The sequence below is a fragment of the Sturnira hondurensis genome, unplaced genomic scaffold (genome assembly GCF_014824575.4).
Source record: "Sturnira hondurensis isolate 20B ecotype Veracruz unplaced genomic scaffold, ASM1482457v3 Scaffold0013190, whole genome shotgun sequence".
NCBI classification, from domain to species: Eukaryota; Metazoa; Chordata; class Mammalia; order Chiroptera; family Phyllostomidae; genus Sturnira; species Sturnira hondurensis.
Genome location: NW_028085821.1, coordinates 2,724,482 through 2,745,747, shown reverse-complemented (window position 1 = coordinate 2,745,747; position 21,266 = coordinate 2,724,482). Strand labels below are relative to the sequence as shown.

The 21,266-nt window shown below is 41.4% G+C and overlaps 1 protein-coding gene across 9 annotated transcripts in view; it reads right to left on the bottom strand.

Annotated features, from left to right (window-relative positions):
• Positions 1–21,266, bottom strand: part of PCED1B (PC-esterase domain containing 1B) — a 123,664-nt gene that overhangs the window by 77,710 nt on the left and 24,688 nt on the right. For 7 of the 9 annotated variants that reach the window (XR_005068667.1, XR_005068668.1, XM_037061110.1 and 4 more), the window contains exon 4: positions 12,413–12,462. The gene's annotated coding sequence lies outside the window, so the exon portion shown is untranslated. Of the gene's footprint in view, positions 1–12,412; positions 12,463–14,582; positions 14,809–15,701; positions 15,721–21,266 lie in introns of those variants that run through there. The other 2 variants (XM_037061105.1, XM_037061106.1) reach the window with 2 other exon arrangements.

Below are 21,266 nucleotides of genomic sequence, written 5' to 3'. Positions count from 1 at the left end.
CAGGCATGAGCATTCTACCCAAGGGGGGCGGGCACTCCATTCTGGAGCATCACTCTTTAACCTCTCACACTCTCTGTGGGGATTTTGAACTTGAGATGTACAGAGAAGAATTTGCAATGAGATATACAAAAAGAAGGCAACAAGCAGATGCTGTGAGGCAAAGAGAATTAGTTTGTCATGGCAGGAGTAGTGGCAGGGAAGGAGAGGGCAGCTAGGTCATAAAGATGGTGGAGGACAGAGAAGGGAGCAGTGGACACCTGTTTCAGAGTTCCCTTGTCAAACCAGCAGGATCGCTCACCTGTCACAAAGGAACTACAGGGATGGCTCTAGCGCTTCCTCACTTGTCCATAGATCCTTATGAAAATCTCTGCCTCCTACAAGGTTACCTAAGAATTCTCTGTTAATTCAATTTTGAAAAGCCTAACTAACTCTGTTGCATAATTTTCCTACTTTAACAAACATATAATTCAACTCAGGAGATAATCACGTGAAAGCAGGCTGAGACACCAGATTTGTCTTTGTCTCAAGACCAAAAACATCCAATGCATAGCATGTGCTCTTCCAGTTCCCATACCCGTACCCTGGCAGACATCAGCAGTTGAACCTGAACCTTAATGTGACTGCAGAGATGAGAAACGATTTCAGAAATTTTGTCAAACAGCTCCTTGGCCAGTTCATTAATCAATATACTTGATGCAAAAGTTGAAATCTATTTACCACTCCACTTTAGTACTTTGAACGGCATCATGCTTTCTTGTTTAGCACAGTACTGGGGTAGGTCCACAGTTTTCAGTATTTTCCATGGCGTCTGAAGCCTTCAGCCGGCTGTACCAGGGACTGCCTCTGAGGGAAGCAGAGTGTAACTCAGAGTGAGGTTGAGCAGGTGGAGTCCAGATAAAAGTGAAATACCTCCATTTTTATCTGCTATATCTATTGAAGTTTCTGAAATTCTATTTTAGGGAAGGTCTCTATAACTGGGAAAAAAGCGAAATCACTAAACTATTCTATTGTCATAGTGTTCACAGCATTGAATTATTTCGAAGATGGATTTGACTGAAATTGTCAACTAGCATAATTAGCCAACTATTTAAACTTCTAATTTCAAGATCTAAATCTGCAGAACATCATTTGTGAGTACTGTTTCCAGGATTTTTTAAATTAATGAAGTATGCTTTCATACCTGAATGATACCAAGGTCTTCCATAGTACATTCATAGAATCATTCTCTTTATAAGCATTAATGAAACATAAAAAGGTATCAAATGCAAAATATGTACAGCCACTCTCTCAATAATTGATGGCCCTAACAGGCAGAAAATCAGTACAGTTGATGCTTGAACAATGTGAGGACTAGGAGCACTGACTCCTGTGTAGTCGAAAAACTGTGTAACTTTTGAGTCCCCATAAACTTAAGTTGTTCCTCAGTGCCCACAGGGGATTGGTTCCAGTACTTCTCAGGGGTACCAAGATTTGTGGATGCTCAAATGCCCTATATAAAATGGCATAGATCAATGCATATAGTTGAACCTCTGCATCTGCAACACATATTTATTGAAAAAAATTTGTGTATAAGTGGACCTGAGCAGTTCAAATCCATGTTGTTCAAGGGTCAGCTATATATAGAAAACTTGAACAACACTACCAACCAATCTGATCCAATTGTAACTTACAGAACAGTAGAACACTTCACCCAACCAGAGTGGAATATACATTCTTTTCAGGTACATGTGGAACATTTACCAAGATAGACAGTATCCTAAGCCATAAAATATGTTTAAATAAATGTAAAAGAATTTAAGTCACGCAAGCAAAAATACTTACAGCTAACATCAGGCTTAATAATGAAAGACTGACAATGTTTTCTCTATAATATTAAAAACAAGGCAAGGATGTCCACTCTCACTGCTTCTACTCAATGTCGTACTAGTGGTGCAAACTATGCAATAAGAAAAGAAAAAGAAAGTATGAATACATATAGTGTTGGATGGGAAGGGGGCTTAGGGAAATGGGTGAAGAGATGAGGAGATTAAAGAGTACAAATAAGTAGTTACAGAATAGTTATAGGAATGTAAAATATTATGTAGGAAACGAGGTGGCCAAAGAACTCATACACATGACCCATGGACATGAACGGTGGTGTGGGGATGGCCTGAGGGAGTGGGGGTGCTGGGTGGAGAGGGATGAAGGGGGAAAATCAGGACAATTATAATAGCATAATTAATAAAATATAATTTAAAAAAGAAAAGAAAAAATAAAAGGTGTTTTTTTAAAAAAAATCGGAAAAGAAAAATAAAATTGCCTGTCTTTGCAGATATAGAATGTCTTATATAATCTATTAGAAAACTACTAGAACTTAATTGAATCGAGCAAAGTTACAGGATACAAAACCAAAGTGTAAGAGTTGGTTGCATTTTTTATATAGTAGCCATAAACAATCAGAAGTTAAAATTAAAAATGCAACTTTATTTACAATAGTATCAAAAAGATCAACTACTTAGGGATAAATCTGATTAAAGATGTGCAAGACCCATACACTGAAAACTGCAAAACACTACTGAGAAAAATTAAAGACCTAAATAGATGGAGAGATGTACTATGTTCATGGATCAGAAAATTCACTATTAGTAAGATGTCAATTATCCTCAAATTCATCTATAGATTCAACACAATATGAATCAAAATCCAAGCAGGCTACTTTTGGGGGAGGGGCTTGGGAGTCACAATTGATAAGCTGATTGTACACTTCATGTGGAAATGAGAAGAATCTAGCCAAAGTTAGAAAAAACAGAAGTATTGGGCTAACACTGCCTGACAGTAAGACACTATATAGCTACAGTAATAAAACAGCATGGAATTGCCTTGCAGATAGACAAATAGTTCAGAATAGCAAGTCCACAAAGTCCAGACCCATATATACATATAGTTAACTGATTTTTCACAAATGTACAAAAGGAATATTTACTAGAGGAAAAAAGTCTTCTCAATAAATGATAATGAAACAATTTGCAATCCACATGCAAAAAAAAAAAAGAACAAAACCCCCCACTTTATTCCATACCTTGCACAGTGTACAAAAATGAACAACAACAACAACAAAAATGGATCATTGACTTAACTGTCAAATCTAAAATTATAAAACTTCTAAAAGACAACAGAGTGGCCCTGATTTAAGTGAACTTAAATTTCTTAAATATGATACCGAAAATATCCTCCATATAATAAAACTTCATGAATTGAACTTCACTGAAATCAAGAATATCTGCTATTTAAAAGACATTGTTTTGTTTGACTGCTAAAAGACAAGCCAAAGACTGGGGGAGAATATTTGCAAGCCATCTGTCTAAGATTTGTATCCAGAATATATAAAGAACTCCCAAAATTCAATAACAAGAAAAAAAAAACAAAATAAAAGAGGGGAAATTTAGACAAGCATATCACCAAAAAATGATAGATATATGGCAAATAAGGACTTAAAGCATTGTTCAACATCTTTAGCAAAATGCAAATTAAAATTACAGTGTAGTATTACTTTATCAGAATATCCTGGTGGATTTACTACGGAACTTAGGCGCATTGTTTCGTTGATTTTAATAAAAGTATGCATATCTCAAGCATAGATCGAATAGGACCTTTAAAGAGCAATGTTTTTGCAATCTCTGTTTTCCATAGATAATTGAGGTTATAAAAAGTTAAGAACATGCATAAAATTCAACTATGCCTGGGCACACGTGGATATATACGAGGCTGTGTTTATGCACCAGTTAGGAGGGACATTCTAAAGCTCAAATAATGCCGTTACATCATTAGTGTTCAGAGACATGAAAACAGTTTTTTTACCCACTAAAAGTTGTGGGAAAGTTACTAATTATAACTGAACATAAATCTCTATAATGTGGCTGCTGCCAAAGGCTGCCGCTTCTTTTGTGAAAAACTAATTAGCTTCACGTTTGGTCACATAATCTAGGCATGATGTAACTGCATACTTATCCTAGAAAGTAGGATCTCTCATTCAACAAATGGTAAAGTCTTCATTCTATTCTAATAACTTTATTTTCTGCTTTCCGCTTTCCATACTATGGTGTGCTTCCCTTGAAACTTGGATGTGCCCCACTCTGAGGAAATAAAAGAAAACGGGCATATGGTATTTGTTTTTTATTTAGGAGGATATAACCTCCAGGAGGTCAGTGACTAATTTCTTTGTGGCATCTCAAAAGTGGACAGGACATTGCAGAATTCTTAATACATCTTTAATCACCGAACAGGTTTTTGACAAGATTTGCACCGTACTGCCAAGCTCTATGAATGGGAACAAGCTAGACCTGTAAATCGCTTATCACCAAAGTACCAAGGACTGTACCTGTCTTCAAGTTCTCATTTTCCAGACTTGAGGGACTTAACTACAGCCTCCAGAGAAGCTGCTCAGTGCCTGTGGAAGATGTTCACTTTCTAAATAAGAATTGTAAATGTTGAGAGCAGAGGCTGGAAGGAAAGATGCCCCACCAATCCAGCTTTCCATTCTACACCAGTATATCTTAACTAAAAGATGAAGCAGCTGCAAAATGTTTAGTGAGTTTTTATTAATGTGAACATAAGGAAAGTATTTGTCTTTCACACTTCATGAAATATAGTTTGAGAATTTATGTCAATTACACCGTGACAAAGTGAAATGCCAAGCTCTGGATCCAAGTGTGTGTGACTGGTTTTTCCGCCCTTCTTCAGGGAAACATCAGATCAAATTACCTGGGAAGCAAATTGTCTACAGTGTAAACACTGAAGTCAGTGGTGAATCTGCCATGGCACTTAAAAACAAACAAACAAACAAACAAAAGGGCAGAGTGAATCAATAGATAGTACATTTTTCTTCAATAGAATGTGTATTAGGCTAAGTAATGAATGCCTACTTTAAAATAATAATGATTCCCTGACCAGTGTGGCTCAGTTGGTTGGGTGTCCTCCCTCAAAGTGATAGGTTGCCAATTCAATTCCCCAGTCAGGGCACATGCCTGGCCTGCAGGTTTGTCCCCAGTTGGGGAGCATAGGAAAGGCAACCAATCAATGTTTCTCTCTCATATCAATGTGTCTCTCCCTCTCTTTATAAATTTAAATAAATAAATAAATATCTTTAGAAAATAAAAATAATAATGATGAGAAGCATTTAAAGTGATGACTATATACAAAATGTATCAATTTCATTATTCCAATTAATGTTTTTATAACTTCATGAGGACTGGACTATAGTTATTCTCATTTTACAGATAAAGAAAGGGAAGTTGAGAACATCACTTACAGCTTATTTTGACAGAGTCAGAACAAAACTGTAAGTCCATGGGTCTCTTATCCACTTCCCTACTGCCCCTATCAGCAGGCTAGTCAACATAACATCTTAAAAACTCTCTGGAAGCTTAATTAGATTAAATTATTGATTTATTAGAAAATATATTAGGACATGCTAAGTACATTCTTGTTCTTGGACTTTGAGAAAAATGACAAAAGGAAGATTTCTTTAAAAATGACAATATTTTAAATAAATTAAAAAATTCAATTTACCATGGACTTTGTTTCACTTATAATTTTTTATAAGACCTGGGAGTAGTCCATGGCTTTTAGAGCAGTTTCCATCTCACAGGACAACAGGTGCCCACTAATATCATAACTCTGAAGCCAGGAAAAAGCCCTGGGAAACCGCAGGGGAACCCCCGCCTCTTGCCATCCCCCACCAGGTACCGCCGTTGACGGTCTTCTTCCCAGTGTTTAAAGAATAGAATATTTTTCACAGCTTTACTGAGATATAATCCGCACAGCATATAATTTATCTATTTAAGCTGCACAATTCAGTGAGTTTCAATATATTTACAACATGTGAAACTACCATAACTTTAGAATATTTTTATTGCTAAAAAGAAAATCTTGTACCTTTTAACAACCTCCCCTCCAGGGCTCCATTTTTTCCAGCCCTGAGCCACCGCTAGTCCACTCTCTGTTTTTATAGAGGCACCTACTCTGCCCATTTCATGTAAATGGGATCGTGTAATATGCGGTCTTTGTGACTGGCTTCTTTGACCTACCATAATTTTCCAAGGCTCATCCATGTCGTAGCACATATGATTACTCCATCCCTTACAATGGCCATGTAATATTCCACCGAATAAATATGTGGCATCTTGTTTATCCACTCACCAGCTGATAAACATTTGGGTTGTCTGCACCTTTTGGCTATTATGAACAATGCTGCTGTGAACAGCCACTAAACCACTAACGCTGCGTATGGACATACGCTTAATTTGGGGGGTTATATACCTGGCAGTAGGCTCACTGAACCATACAGTAACTTCATGTTTAAACATTTAAGGAACTGCCAGATTGTCCTCCAAAGTGGCTGTACCATTTTACATCCCATCAGAAGTATACAAGGGTTCCGATTTCTCCTTGCCAATACTTACTATTCTCTGACAGCTTTACTCTAGCTGTCCTGGTGGGTGTGAAGGAGCACTTCATTATAGTTTTGACTTGCATTTCTCTTAAGACTGACTATTGATGTTAAGCATCTTCTTACGTGCTTACTGGCCGTTGGTTGTCTTCCTTGGAGAAATGTCTATTCAGATCTGTTGCCTATTCCATAATTGTGGTATTTGTTCTTTATTATTGAGTCATTAGAGTTTTTATGTATTCTGATCACAAGTCCTTTATCAGATACATAATTTGCAAACATTTCTCCCATTCTGTGAGTTGTCTATTTGTTTTCTTGATGGTGTCCTTTGATGCACCATTAAAGTTTTGACAAAGTCCAATTCATCTATTTTTTCTTTTATCGCTTGTGCTTTGGGTGCTATATCTAAGAATCCATTGTCAAATATGAGAACATAAAATTTAACCCTATGTTTTCTTCTAAGAATTTTATAGTTTCAGCTTTTTAGTTTAGCCCTTTGATCTGCTTTGAACTGATTTTCATACATGGCATGAGATAAGGGTCCAATTTTTTCATGTGACTATCTAGTTGTACCAGTACCATTTGTTAAAAAGATTATTCTTTCTCCTTGACTGGTCTTGGTACCTTTGTCAAAAATAAGTTGATCACAGACACATTGGTTTACATCTAGATTCTACATTCTATTCAATTGATCTTTATGTCTGTTTTCATGCCAGTGTGAGTACTGTTGTTTTATAAAGAATAAGGTTTTTGCCCTGGCTGGTGTAGCTCAGTGGATTGAGTGCGGGCCTGCAAGCCAAAGGATCACAGTTCGATTCCCAGTCAGGGCACATGCCTGGGTTGCAGGCCAGTTCCTGGTGGGGGATGCATGAGAGGCAACCATACATTGAAATTTCTCTCCCTCTCTCCTTCCCTTTCTCTCTAAAGATAAATAAATAAAATCTTTTAAAAATAAGATTTTACAAACATTCATGGTTGACACAGTCTAGGACTGTACAAGCCCACTATTTTCAATAAATGATTAACTAGCATTTAGATGGTCAAATGACCTAATTACTACAATCTTACACTACATGAGTAGTAAGCTATTATGAAGTTGCCTGCTATCTACTATATTTAGGATAAAATTTATATGACAAAAGGAAGTCATATTTTCTTATCTGATCATGCTTTTTGAAAATAAAGTTCTCAAAGTAAATGATACAGTTTTGAAATTGGAAAAAACTTAGACATTATCTAGGCCAAGCTCTCTGTTTTCACTCTTGTTTTTACAGATTAAAAAACAGACCTGGACACTTTTCGTAATGACGATGCCCTCTGTTCCTAACCTTCGACCTAAGAAGCACTCCCTCCCTCAAGGGCACTCGCTTGCTGAAACGACTTTGGACGCTTCGGCAGACACCACCGGTGTGTACGACGCGGGTCGCTGTCTCCTTGGAAGTCAAGACCGGTCACACGGAGGGCGTGCCAGAAATGTTCAGATGGTAGAATTCTAATTTGTTATCTGAGTACTTGGCACCATGTTGACCCACATAAAGTTTTACTAGTAAAGGTAATTTTAAAGTAGAAACATATTGAGATAACAATGATCATATTCTGAAATAAAACTCTGAAGAAATAAACTAAGAAATAATGGAATGATTGATTCAGAAATATTTTCTTCTATATATCTTGTGTATTTAAATTTTTCATTCATCTATTTAAATAGATTTCTAGTGTATTAACTTAAGGGTACGTGTTTTTACTGATATTGATCGCAACATGGACTAAATTGTGTACCCCTAACATTCTTACGTTGGAGCAGTAAACCCCAACGTGGGTATATTTGGAGATGGGGCCTGAGCGGAGGTGATAAAGGTTAAGTGAGGTCATGAAGGTGAAGCTTTAGTCCAATACGGCCAGTGCCCTTGCAAGAAGAAGATAAAATGCCAGAGCTCTCATTTTGCCCTGTGAGGGCACAGCAAGGAAGCAGCCGCCAGCAAGTCAGGAAGAGCTTCCTCAACAGAAACCGAATCGGCCCGCGGCAAGGTATGTGCTTCCCAGCCTGCAGAACTGCAACAAATAGGTTTCTGTTGAAGCCATCCAGTCTATGGTATTTTGTCATGGCAACCTAAGCTCATTAATTAATGCATGATGCTCTTAGATGAAAAATATTATACAATTTCTCCACATTGGAACAAAGCACAGCAGTTCCCACTGTTGTATACAACTGTCTCTCATAGTAGTTACACACAGACGGAGTGATTATGTGAAGATGTGTGAGGTATAAATCAGAAAAGGGTACCTTCAATATGCTGTGGATAACCATCATGTCACTTAGGAGAATAAACAGTTTCACAGTGGACGAATATAAAACTTGATTTCTCAGATGAATGAGATTCAATCTGTACCACGTTTTTTAACAGCAATGAAATAGATTCTTTTCTAACTGAAATATTTGTAGAAGAAGGAGGGGAAGTGGAAGAGGAGGAGGAGGAGGAGAAGGTGGAGACGAAGAAGAAAAAGAAAGAAAATATATAACCTTTTTCTTATTTGTAGGCGTCAGATGGCTCTGCCTTTGAAAAAGTTAAAAAGCATGTTTCGGTATTTAAATATCGGTACAGGAAAGTGACTCAGTCACATGAGGCCACATCTAAACTTAGGCCAAGAACTTACATATTCCATGTGAGCTCATGCATGGTTGAAACAAAAGAGTCCCAAGATTACTGAATATTTTTAAGGAAATTTAATCAACATTAAGAACAAGAATTTTAATCTTAAAAAGGGAAGCTATTTCTGGAGTTATAACAATGTACCTGAACTCACGCAACCCAAGGAAGAATTTTAACAATCAAAACTCCAGGAACTAGAAAACCATTGAAACATTCTTTAAAATATTATAGATTTTTAAATTCCCAGTTGAGATGTGTCAAAGGAGATGCAAGACTGCAGGCCAGGTGAGTAAAGCCATCCTATGTACCTAACTTAACTGCTTCATTCATTTACCTGCCAGTCCATTCATTTAGCTGTTGTTCTGGAAGATTCCTGGTCAAATCCCCTTTTACAGTCCTGACTCCCATAACACATACGACCCAATGGGGTTATCTTTCCTCTTGTGAGAGACAAGTGGGATTAACAAATGGGACGACTATGATTGCACTAAAGACTCACTAAGGCATTTCCAGAGGACATTAACAATTACTGCCAGGAACAGAACTTGTAGTGCCTTTAAAATTCCTACGAAACACCCTTAGCATCCACGGGAAGGATCTGCTCCTTGAACTCACTTCCACTGCGGTAAAAGAATTCTCCCCAATAGGAGGTAAGTCAGCATTCACAATGCCTTCTTTTTAAAAAGCAGTTTGCAGTAGTACTTTGTGAGCTTGGCTGCTTTAAGACAAAACCTTTTGTGTTTGTTCCTTGAAAAGTGCCAAGTGGAAGTTCCAGATAGTGGTGGACAGTTCACGGGGAAGAGAGGGAAGAGGGGTCAAGGGGGGAAGAAACCACACCAGCAGAGGCCGGAATGGATCGCAGATGCCACGGGAAGGTGATTTAATATTGGTTCTGGAAGGGAATAAATGAGCATGCAAAGTGGCTTTTAGCTGCTCTGATTCTTGTGCCTGACATTTCCTCCCTCGTTGTGATAAGGATTCCAAAGTAGGCCTAATCCGAAGACCGCTGTCACCCTTGGTTTTGGCGAAGTCCTATTTTAGCATTTGTGCCGCTGAAGCGAGCCCAGCAAAGCCCTAAAAGCACTGTCCATTTATTCCTGTACAGAAACATGCACTGATGACCTATGTGACGGGCTTGGAACATCGCCTTGTATCAGACCACAGCGAATTAAACTACAACCGCTGAATGCGTTGTCCTTCTGAAAAATGACACTCACTTTGGAGTAATTCAAACAAAAGTTATAGTTTTAATTTGCATATAGTTTAAGCTCCCAAACTCTTCCGCCTGTATCTCCAGACTATGTTGTTAAACCTTGCTTCATGGACAGCTGGAAACATGAAATTAGAATATCTTAAAAAAAAACAAACAAGCAAACTTGCTGTGCCTTGGAGTAAGAAGATCGTGATGGAATGCCAGGCGCTGGCATCATCCAGTTCTCAAAAGCTCACCCTGAGGCCTGTCCCTAAGTGGGAGCTGCTGATGGTAGGAGCCTCTGTTCCTGCTCCAGCTGGAGGCTCCGTGGCAGCAACTGGAAGGCCTCTGGGATAGGAACATTTCCTTTTTCTTGAGAAAGTCCAACAGGGGAAGCACTAGCAGATGAGGCAGGGAGGCAGCCTCTGCTAACGCAGGGCAAGCTAATTTTCAGCTAGAACGGGCGTATGCTCTGTGGTCCAGATCTGGAGCTCAGGGATAATGTTCCCTGTCTCCTGCCTGGTGTGCTGACGCGATCAGCAGGATGGGAAAAGCTGCAGTACCAGCTTCGAAGGGCAGATTGTATTTAGCTGAAAAGCCCCTGCTTAGATCTCGAATGCGTCTGCTGTTAAGGCACAAGCTGCGCTGAGTTTGAATCTAAGTTCCATCACATACTAGCTATCACGGCCTCAGTTTCCTCACTTGTCAATATGGGGGGCAGTTATCATCCAGCTCCCAGGTTTAGTATGAAGATAAAATAGTAAAAGATAAGCCTGTAATATAGTGGCACATAGTAGGCACTCAAGAAGGTGTGCTGAATATGAATTTTGATCAACTGCTCTCTCTGCATAAATGTGCCTCTCTGCTTGTTATAGCTTTTTATCGCTTCCGATTCCCAGAAAATCTCTAGTAAATTAACCCAAATCCCAACCTCAGTTATTTTCCCTCTAACTGAAATCACAGGAAGAAGAGAGAATTATGCACACACAAGGGGCTTTGGCAGTGTGCTTCTCTAAACAAAACGTGCGACTCCCAAAACCACATTCTTTTCAAAAAAATGCATCTGGGCTACCCTTTTTGGCACATATATTTCTCTGCATACATGTCCCACAAATTTCTGATGTAAACTAGAAGGCAGTCCAGATCTGGTGAGAGCTGATTGTCTGCAGTGTTCCAAGCTTGTTCCTCCTTTTCTTTGGTAGAGTGTGGCGGGGTGGTCAATGACAGGACATGAGGCGCAGAGCGTTACCGGCATGGAATAAGCATAAAAACTGAGCAGTCACACCTGGACAAGCCTCAGAATCCTCATTTCTAAATTAGGGGGTAAAAATGCTTGAGAGTTGTGAGAATCGAACTAGAAAATATATGTGAGCTGCCGAACAGCGCCTGAATCACAGTGCATGTTCAAGGAAAGGTGGTTGTTTGCACCCCTCATCTGTAAATCCTAAATTCAGAGACCTGCCATCTTTTGAATCCCCCTAGCCTCCTCTTAGAACATATATTATACCCTGACTTGTATTGTGGTAATGAAGCGTAAGCCCCCTCCCTCCTCCTTCCGGACGAGGAGTCTCTCTGATCCATCTTAGCGCATCCCAGCAACCTCACTCAGTACCCAGCATGCACTTATGCGATGGATAAGACACCCCACATAATTGGGATGAGACTGTGTGCGATATTAGGCTACAAAGACAAACCTACCAAGAGTGGAGGGTGTTAGTTAAGAGGAAAGGAAAGTCTTGAGATGCAGGGTCAAGATGATGGAACAAGTAGATCTTGAACTCACCACCTCCCACAAACAGACCACAATTACAATTAAATGTAGAACAGCCACCCCCCCAAGAGCCAGAACTCCTACAACTAAGAATATAAAGAAGAAGCCGTGCTGAGGATAGGAGGGGCGGAGACATGGCCTGGTCAGGTATAGCAATTCACAAACGGGGAGGGAGAAAACAATGGTGAAGGTCCCCAGGAGGGGCGAGGGGTCCTAGCCCCACACCAGGCTCCCCAGCCCAGGGCACCTGTGCTGGGAAGAGGAGTCCCCATTAACTCCGACTTTGAAAACCAAAAGGGTTATGTCTGAGAGAGACAGAGGGCTATGGGAGACCAAGACACTGCCCTTGAAGGGCTCACACACAAACTCACTTGCTCCAAGCTCCAGCGCAGAGGCAGCTGATTCAAGAAGTGCCTGGGTCCTGTGGGGAGGAACTATATTGACTAACATTAGGGGGAGGGCTGGAGGGGCAGGCGTTGGCAGAACTCTCTGAGGAGGGCAGTGATGGTGGGTACCATTGTTCCTTTATTTCTTTTGCAGTGCTCTCCTTCCACCTGGCTGACCTGGAACAGTCAGGTGCTAACCTTGTCACTCTCCATTAACCCGGCTAACGTTTGCTCACCCTGCCCCACCCTACCTGCTAGCCCCAGCTGGAGCCTTCCCCAGGTGTGTTCCAGATCTTCCACACAAGCAGTGCTGGCGTCAGTGCTGGCGAATCACAGCAACTATTCAGCAGTCACAAGTTCAAAACAAGCAGCAGCCAGCCAAGGCTGGCACCAGAGCCCCACCCACATGGCTTCACAACCAGCACAGGCAGCTGGGGCCACCATGGGGCCCCTTCCAAATCAATCCCCACTGCGCGGGCTCAGCCCTCACACACCAGATCATCCACAGTAGTCCTGGCCAGCCCTCACAGCCTGTCACCTGAGAGTCAAGCCCACCCACCTGCACACCTGCGACAACTGAAGCCCAACTGCAACAGGAGGGCACACACCATCCTCACAGGGGATATCCTAGGAGCCCCTGGCTCTGGTGACCAGGGAGGACTCTGCCACTGGACCCCACAAGACAACTTCTTTAAAAAGCCACTTCTTTCTTTTTTTTTTAAAAAAAAGATTTATTTATTTATAGAGAGAAGAAAGAAGAAAGAAAAAGAGGGAGAGAAACATCAACTGGTTGCCTCTTGCATGCTCCCAATTGGGGAACTGGATTGCTAGGCATGTGCCCTGACTGGGAATTGAACTGGCAACTCTTTGATTCTCAGCTGGTACCCAATCCACTGAACCATACCAAGGAAACAAGGCCAGTTCTAGACTGGAAGACGTACTGGATCTACCTAACACGTGGGAAGAAACACAAACAACCAAATGAGGAGACGTAGGAATAACGTCCCAAACAAAAGAACAGAACAAAACCCAGAGAAATAACTAAATAAAACAAATAAGCAATAAACCAGATAAAAAGTTTCTAACACTGGTTATAAAAATGCTCAACAAAGGTGGGAGTAGAAAAACTCAGTGAGAAATTCAACAAAGATACAAAAATATATAAAAAATGACCAATCACTGCATTCAGTCTATAAACATCTAATCACTATGTTGTACACCTGAAGCTAATATAATATTGCATGTCAACCATAATTTTAAAATAATTTTTTAAAAAGAGAAAGGGAAAGTTCTGTTTGGTTTTGTACCCAGCGGGGCAGTAGGATGTGCCAGGGGCAGATCAAAGACTATTTCTCATGTAACCCAGAAGTTCGCTGCAGATTGGGACTCTCCACTGTGGAAACGGAACTCCAGTCTGCCCGTTGAAGGGAGAGGCACTGATGTGTCTCAACACTCCCTGGAGCTCAGGGGAGAGCTGGGACTCTTTTAAAGGGCATAAGAGAAAGGAGAGTATTATGTCTGTTACAAACACTTGCAGATAATGTGAATTTACGAACTTTTGTTAAAGGATCACAGCATTGGATAGCATTAAGGTAAAATAATGTACCTAGGAAGTGGCTTTCCTATGAAAAAACCACGAATTTCTATTTGCTACAGTCCAATACATGGATTGTGATTAAAATTACAAACAACCCTTTAGCTGAAATCATTGCTTTGTTAAGTAGAAAGAGGAAAGGATGTAGTGAGTGGAAATGGTTACTTCATTTCCTGCAACAACACTGCAGAATACGGATGGATATATTTTCCTCCAAGACAGAAACCTAATAAAGTATAGTGAGATTTGCCTAGAGACTCTTATTGAAATAGCATTTACCTTAAAAAAAATCATAGCTCTGCTTTCAGTGTTTAAACAATCAAGACCCTGCATTTGAAAGGCATTAGGACTTGGATGACTCAGTGCCCCGAAGCAAGTTGTGTGGCAGCGTCCCTTGTGTAACAGGCAGAGACTGTGTTGGAGAACTCCAGGTCTGTGCTGTGCTTGGTGCCGTGTTGGCCATATAACCAGTGTTAAATAAAATAACAGCAACATGTGACACAGGGAGCCTGAGTCTCTCATTCTTACTGCTAAACCCACATAGCAGATGGTTATACACACCCGTAATCAAGCGTGGAGCCGTGTGGGCCGGGGCTGGTGTGCAGCTCTGAGTCAGCCTGCTGCCTTCTCTCTCCCTCTTGTGGAAGAGCTTCACAACCTCCACAGACATTTTTAGGAGTGGGGCTGGTGCTTTTGAGAGCTCACGGAGCCTTGGAGGTGTCCACACACAACTCATGAATGATGCCGATTTCCCTCAGGCAAAATGACATTTTTACCAGCTCTTTCATCACCAGAGAGAAGTGACTTTCTAATAACATCTGTAAAGAGACTGGGACACTTCAGGTGGAACAAGCACAGTTGGTTGTTTGTGAACAACCAACTTGAAATATTAGTTCTTAAAAAAAAAAAGAACAACTCCCTGTTGAGGACATTATGCTGAGTGAAAAAAAGTCAGTCACAACAGGACAGATACTGGATGACTGCACTTGTATGAGGTCTCTAGATCAGTCAGATTCATAGAGACAGAAAGTAGAATGGTGTTTGCCAGAGGCTAGGGGAGCGGAGTGGGGAGTTGCTGTTCAGTGGGTGCAGTTTCAGTTTCGCAGGACGAGAAGTGTTCTGTGGGTGGAGGGTGGTGATGGTAGTGGCACAATAATGTGAGCGTCCCCAACGCCACTAAACCGTGCACTTAAATATGGTTAAGACGGCAAATTTTATACCACATGTAAGCGGCTTTCCTCTTGAATGCAGGACAGAGTTGCCCCTGGAGCTCTTCGAGGACAGGGTTTTTCATCTCTATGTCCTTGTCACTCAAAATATGAGGTTCACAGTGTCCCTGGGCTTTCATGACTAAGACAACCTGAATGTTGAATATATTCTCAGGCCTACCGAAAATTAATTTTAAAAAAATCAGACTGCTTCTAAAGCAACTGAATTAAGTGGGAGGAGAAATGTATTTTTCTTTGAAATATGAAGTTATGTAAGTCAAACTTCAAAGAACAGCAGCACATTCTTTTATGCTGCATATGGTTCTCGAACCGAAGAGCTCCACACTTGGCTTCTCTAACCTCATGTTCCCCCGCGTCTGTGGCCTGGGGAATTGAACTTCGCATTGGACCAATCTCTGCTCCGTGCTGGCTGGTAATCGACTCAGCAGAGAAAAGCCTGATCAATAATTACCTGAAAGAAAACAGTAGTGTGATCGCAAAATGAAGTTCATGTTTGGATGATCAAAGCAACTTCTTGGGGGCCTCAGACCCCCGCACTGATTCAGGTCCCAGGCGGTGACTCAAACCCCATCTCGCCTGAAGTTCATGGAAAGACTGTTTTTTTGCCCTGATGGTCTCTGTTGTGAAATAAAGAGGAGTATCTTTGTGTGTCTTAAAATTTTTGTCCTCCCGGTAGTATTCTAAAGTTCCTTGTGCAGGAGAGACGTCATGTTTTGTTAGTGAATGGGTGCTAGGCTGTGTGCAGGACCACTGTCCTGGTCAACCACAAACTGTTATTAAGCACTTCCTGGGTGAAATATGCTTGTGAGTCACAGCCAGCAGGTTGACCGATGACTGTTGATTGCATAAAATGTGTTTACTGAAGTGGGTCTTATTTTAACCTCTGTGCTTTCCTCTTCGTTGACAACCACGCCTGCCAAATTCGAGTTACACACGCTAACCCATGATCTTATTTTCAGTCGCAAGGTGGGGACAGAAGACGTGACGTTGGCTGTCCTCTAGATGAGTGATTTGTATGACACACTGACCATTTCTTTACCCCTCTTTGTTCATTACTTTAAAAGAAACTTTCTTTTTACTGTGGTAACCATAATTCTACTTTTGGTCTCTATTATTTTGACTATTCTCGGTACCCTGTATGTGGGGAACCATACAGTAATTTTGTGTGTGTGTGACTGACTTACTTCACATGTAACATCCTCATGTTTAATCCATGTTGCAGTATATGTCAGCGTTTCCTTCCTTTTTAAGGCTGAATGCTATTCCATCGTATGTATATCCTACACTTTGCCTCTCCATTCATCTTTGATGAACACTTGGGTTGCTTCCAAGGTTTAGCTATTGTGAATAACGTTTCTATGGACATGAGGATGTGTTCATTTACTTCTTAGTTCAACGAAAGCCCACGATAATGTTCCCTTTAGAGACGTGAACACCGTAGGAGGAGTGGGAAACGCAAGAGAACTTACAAAGGACTTCAGCCACTAGCAGATACCTGCCAAGCCGCCTAGTTCGGCCAGCTCTAAACACCACTGCCTTGTGTGGAAAAATAGAGTAGAATCTCCATTTTACTAGATTAAAATCACTGAAGGGTTTGATACACTGCCTAAAATCTCCATATGCTTTAGAATCATAAAGATGTTTGCTACAAGGGATGTTAGAAATCCCTGGTTCGGGATTGCCGTCTTTAGTTGCACATCAAAATCACCTGGGTTCTTAAACATAATACTGATGCATAGATCTCATTCCTAGAGACGCTGACTGAGCTGGCCAGGGGTGGACATCAGAATATTTTGTTAACTTTTTCAGGGAGTTCTAATGTAAAGCCAGGGTTGAGAATCACTCTTATAGTTTACCCCTCCCCTTTTCATTCCCATTTAGAGAGAGAAAAGGGAAATAATTTGCTAAAAGTGCTACAGATAATGGTAAAAAAAATCACTGTATTTTAAAAAATACTTTATTTTTTAGAGAGAAGGGAAGGGAGAAAGAGAGGGGGAAAACACCCATGTGAGAGATACATCAGTTGGTTGCTTCTCACACACCCTCAACTGGGCACCTGGCCCACAACCCACGCACACACCCTGATGGGAATCCAACTGGTGATCTTTTGGTTCACAGGACAGTGCTCAGTCCACTGAGCCAAAAACCCTAACCCACCAGGGCAAAATACTACATTTTTAACCCCAAACATAGTACTCTAAACTTCCTGAAACTTGTTTTTACAATATTTTGCCTCTAACTGTGTTCTTCAGAAAGTGCAAAAGTAAAATATTATGAAATAGGTCATTTTTATTCAACCTTGACTGATTTAAATGGAGAGTAAAGGCATGCTGGGAAGTTTATTTTAGTTTTCATTTCCATATCTGAATCGTGATGAAACCAAATTTGAAAGAATTCTACCTATAATCAGAAATCTGCCAAAGGAAGACAAAGTCTGTGTGAGCCCTGAGATGTTATACACTTCTAAAATTAAACTGAGTAAAATTAAATAGAGACATAAAGATTAAAGAGAAGGTGAAAACTTCAAGAAAATAACAGGTCTGAGTCTAGAGATGGTTCCATTCTATCGTAAAAGTGAAGTCATGGAAACCTAAGAGCAAATGCAAATGACAGATAAACATATGAAGAGGCCTCTTCTAGGGGCCTGGCCGTGACACCTGCCACTGGCATTCACCAGCCGGTGAATCTTTGGGAATCTTTCGTGAATATGACCCCTCCCCGCACTGACTCAGAACAAACAATTAGGGTACGTGGTGCAAGGAAAATTTTCTTTGAGGAGAATAAACAAAACCAGAATTTCAAGGGATTCACTTCATATACGCAGGCCAACCACATCTGATAATCCATCCTAAGAAATATTCACACTGTTAACAACTTGCTTTCTGTATTAATGTGAACTCACCATTAGGAAGTGACAGAAATGAACTCAAACTCAGCTGAGCTGGAAATAGGAATTTAAAGTCTCCTGTATCCCAGTCGGAAGTACTAGTGGGGACTTTGAGGGGGGAGGAGGATGGGCATGGACGACAGCAGCCTGGAGCCACACTCTGCTAGCCTAGCATCAAGGGGAAAACAGTCCCAGGGGCCATGCACAGAAAAGTCCTGGAGAAGGATTCAAACAGTCCTCTTTTGAATCACGTGACCATTTCTGGTAACTGGAAGGAGTTTTGTTACAATAATAAAGAGGAAGGAGGGCTGGGCAGAAAGTGAAAAATGGATGTAACAATTCTAGATAATGAATAAGTGTTTCTAAAACACACACTTATTTTAGTTTCATCAGAATTTTTTTAAGTTTAAATAGGTTTCTGCAAAAAGAATTCCAGTTGATAAATTTGTAACTATTGGGAATTTTTAAAAGACTTTATTTATTTATTTTTAGAGAGAAAGGAAGAAAGAGAGGGAGAGAAACATCAAAGTGTGGTTGCCTTTCACATGTGCCCCACTGGGGACCTGGTCTGAAACCCAGGCATGTGCCCTGACTGGGAATCGGAGCAGCACCCCCTTACTTCTCAGGCTGATATTCAATTCACTGAGCCAAACCAGCCAGGGCTGGAAATGGTCTTAACTTTTTTGCCCTCTGTTCTATTTATTACAATTTTAATTACATACTTATATGATCATTTGGTTATTGCTGGTCTCCTTAACTGGAATGGAAAGTCAGCGAGGGCAGGAACCACAAGCATTGTCACTCATCACGATTTCCTCAGCACCTAGAACATTCTTGGCATGTAATTTGCATCCACCACATTCTGTGAATGATGGAGCGAAGAAGCAACTCCATCCTGATGCCAGATTCAATACAAGTCAGCACCAGATGATTCCCAAGTTAAAGAATCAAAAGTTAGGAAAGGCTGACAGACAGGGAGAGGAAATGAGATGAATGCCTAGAATCAGAAGATCCAACTGTCCTCGCCATTCATGGCTTGACAGGAATGTGTAGCACAGAGACAGGGCATAAATGTCTGAGGAGCTAAACATCAAAGACAGGAGGTGGTCATAAAAGAAAAAGGTTCAAAGTTCCAGCTAATCCTGAAATTTTTAAAGTTTACAGAAAAAGTTGGCGTTTATAATATGTGAAGAATGTATCTAAACTTAAGAAACTTACCACCTATCACCATATCTTTGTGACCCAATTATGAAATGGAAATATCAGGAAGCCAGACATCCTTTGTTTAATGAAACAACATCCTAATGAAAACACACTACAGTAAGTTCTCCTGCCGTGTCATTGACAGATTCCTGAAATGTAAGTGAAACTACGCACCACGAAGCCCATTTACCATAGGCGCATTGGTATAAACGAGAGTTAAATTTCTATGGCACCTCATCCCCATGATAACAAAACGACACTGAGAAAATGACGTTGTTTAGGGCCTGCTGTTCTGGAGTACCTCACTGGGCTGTGCTAACCATTCTGGTCTTTCACAGACCTCAGTTGCTCATGTTCTCGCCCTCTGTATACCCTAATATAACACAACTGTGTGAGTTTCTGTTCAGCTCACCACTTCTCTTGACCAGGACTCTGTGCCTGACCCTGGGCCAGGTCATGGACGCGGTGGAAAGCAGTCAGCAGCAGTTACCCATGAGGGTTCCTAGGGCACCCCCTTCCCAGCAAAGGTTCTTAATACACAGAGAGAAACAGGTCTGGGGGAGAAGGTGCCCTGCAGAGGAGGCTGAGGAATCGGGGCCCTGATGTGGGTGTGCCTATGGTGGAGAAATGCAGTTTCATCCGGATGAGAGTCAGGGCCTGAGAAACAAAGAAAAGTTGGAGGAAAAAGAAAACAAGTAGGCTCTGACAGGATGAACTTATTTTTTCTTTAAACTTTTTCTAGGAAAGGTGGACAACAGGGAATTGAGGCTAATGGGTTCCCTGTAGAAAGCAGACACTCCTGCAAAGTTACGGGGAAGGGCTCTGTGATACTGTGATTTGTAGTAGAAATATACACATGGTTCTCTTCCCAAGTCCCTGACGCAGGGCTCCTAAAACCTTTGCGAATTCCCAAGTGATAGGAGGACTGTGAGCATCTGTTTTGATGAGGCGACCGACCCTGGGTGTCCCCTGGATGAGGACTGGGTACCAGAAAGACCAAGTCACGACTAGAAGCCTGAAGTTTTCAGCCGCATCCTCCAGGGAGGAGAGAGGGGTGGGAAATGGAGATAACAACCAAGTAATTGATCATGCTTACATGAGAAAGCCTCTATAAAATCCCACAAGTGTAGAGTGGGGGTGGGGGCTGGGCGGATGTGTGGAGATTCGGGGAGAGAGAAGCACCCGGAGAGAGCAGGGAAACTCTGCCCCCTTCCCCCGTGCCTTGCCCTGTGCACCTCTGCCATCTGGTTGTTCCTCAGTTATATCCTCTTATAATAAATCAATAATCTAAGAAGTAAAATGTTTCTCTGATTTCTGTGAGCTGCTTTAGCATATTAAAGGCAGGAAGTTGCAGCCTCTGACCTATAGTCGGTGGGTCAGAAGCCCAGGTGACAAGTGGACTTGAGATTGGCATCGGGAATGGAGGCGGGAAGGAAGTCCTATAGGACTGAGCCCTTAAACAGTGGGATCCGATGCTACCTCCAGGAATTGAGCTGAGCTAAAGGACATCCACCAGGTGATGGAGGGTTGGTTGGTGGTGTGCAGAGCCCTGCCCCCATGTTGCAGCTGGTACTAGAATCATCTCGGAACCCCCTCTGAGTACAGAGGAGACTCACACAGCGGGGAGCGTGCAGTGAGTGGCCCCTGTGACTTTCTGGCAGAGGTTCCAGGCTCTGTTCAGGGACCTGGGGTGGCAGTCCACGTGGGCATTCGTGGGTTTCAGAGCCAGTGGCTTGCTGATGCTTTGTGAACTCACCTTGAAGCCCAGCTGAGCGAGCTGGCCAGACTGCTTTCCTACACACCGACTTTCCTTCCCTCTATGCGTACTCTCCCCACCCCAACCGCCGGGTTAAGATATCTTTAACACGAGTATTACTTCACCATTAATTATTTAGTTCCATAAAAAAGAAAAAAATATGCACTTTC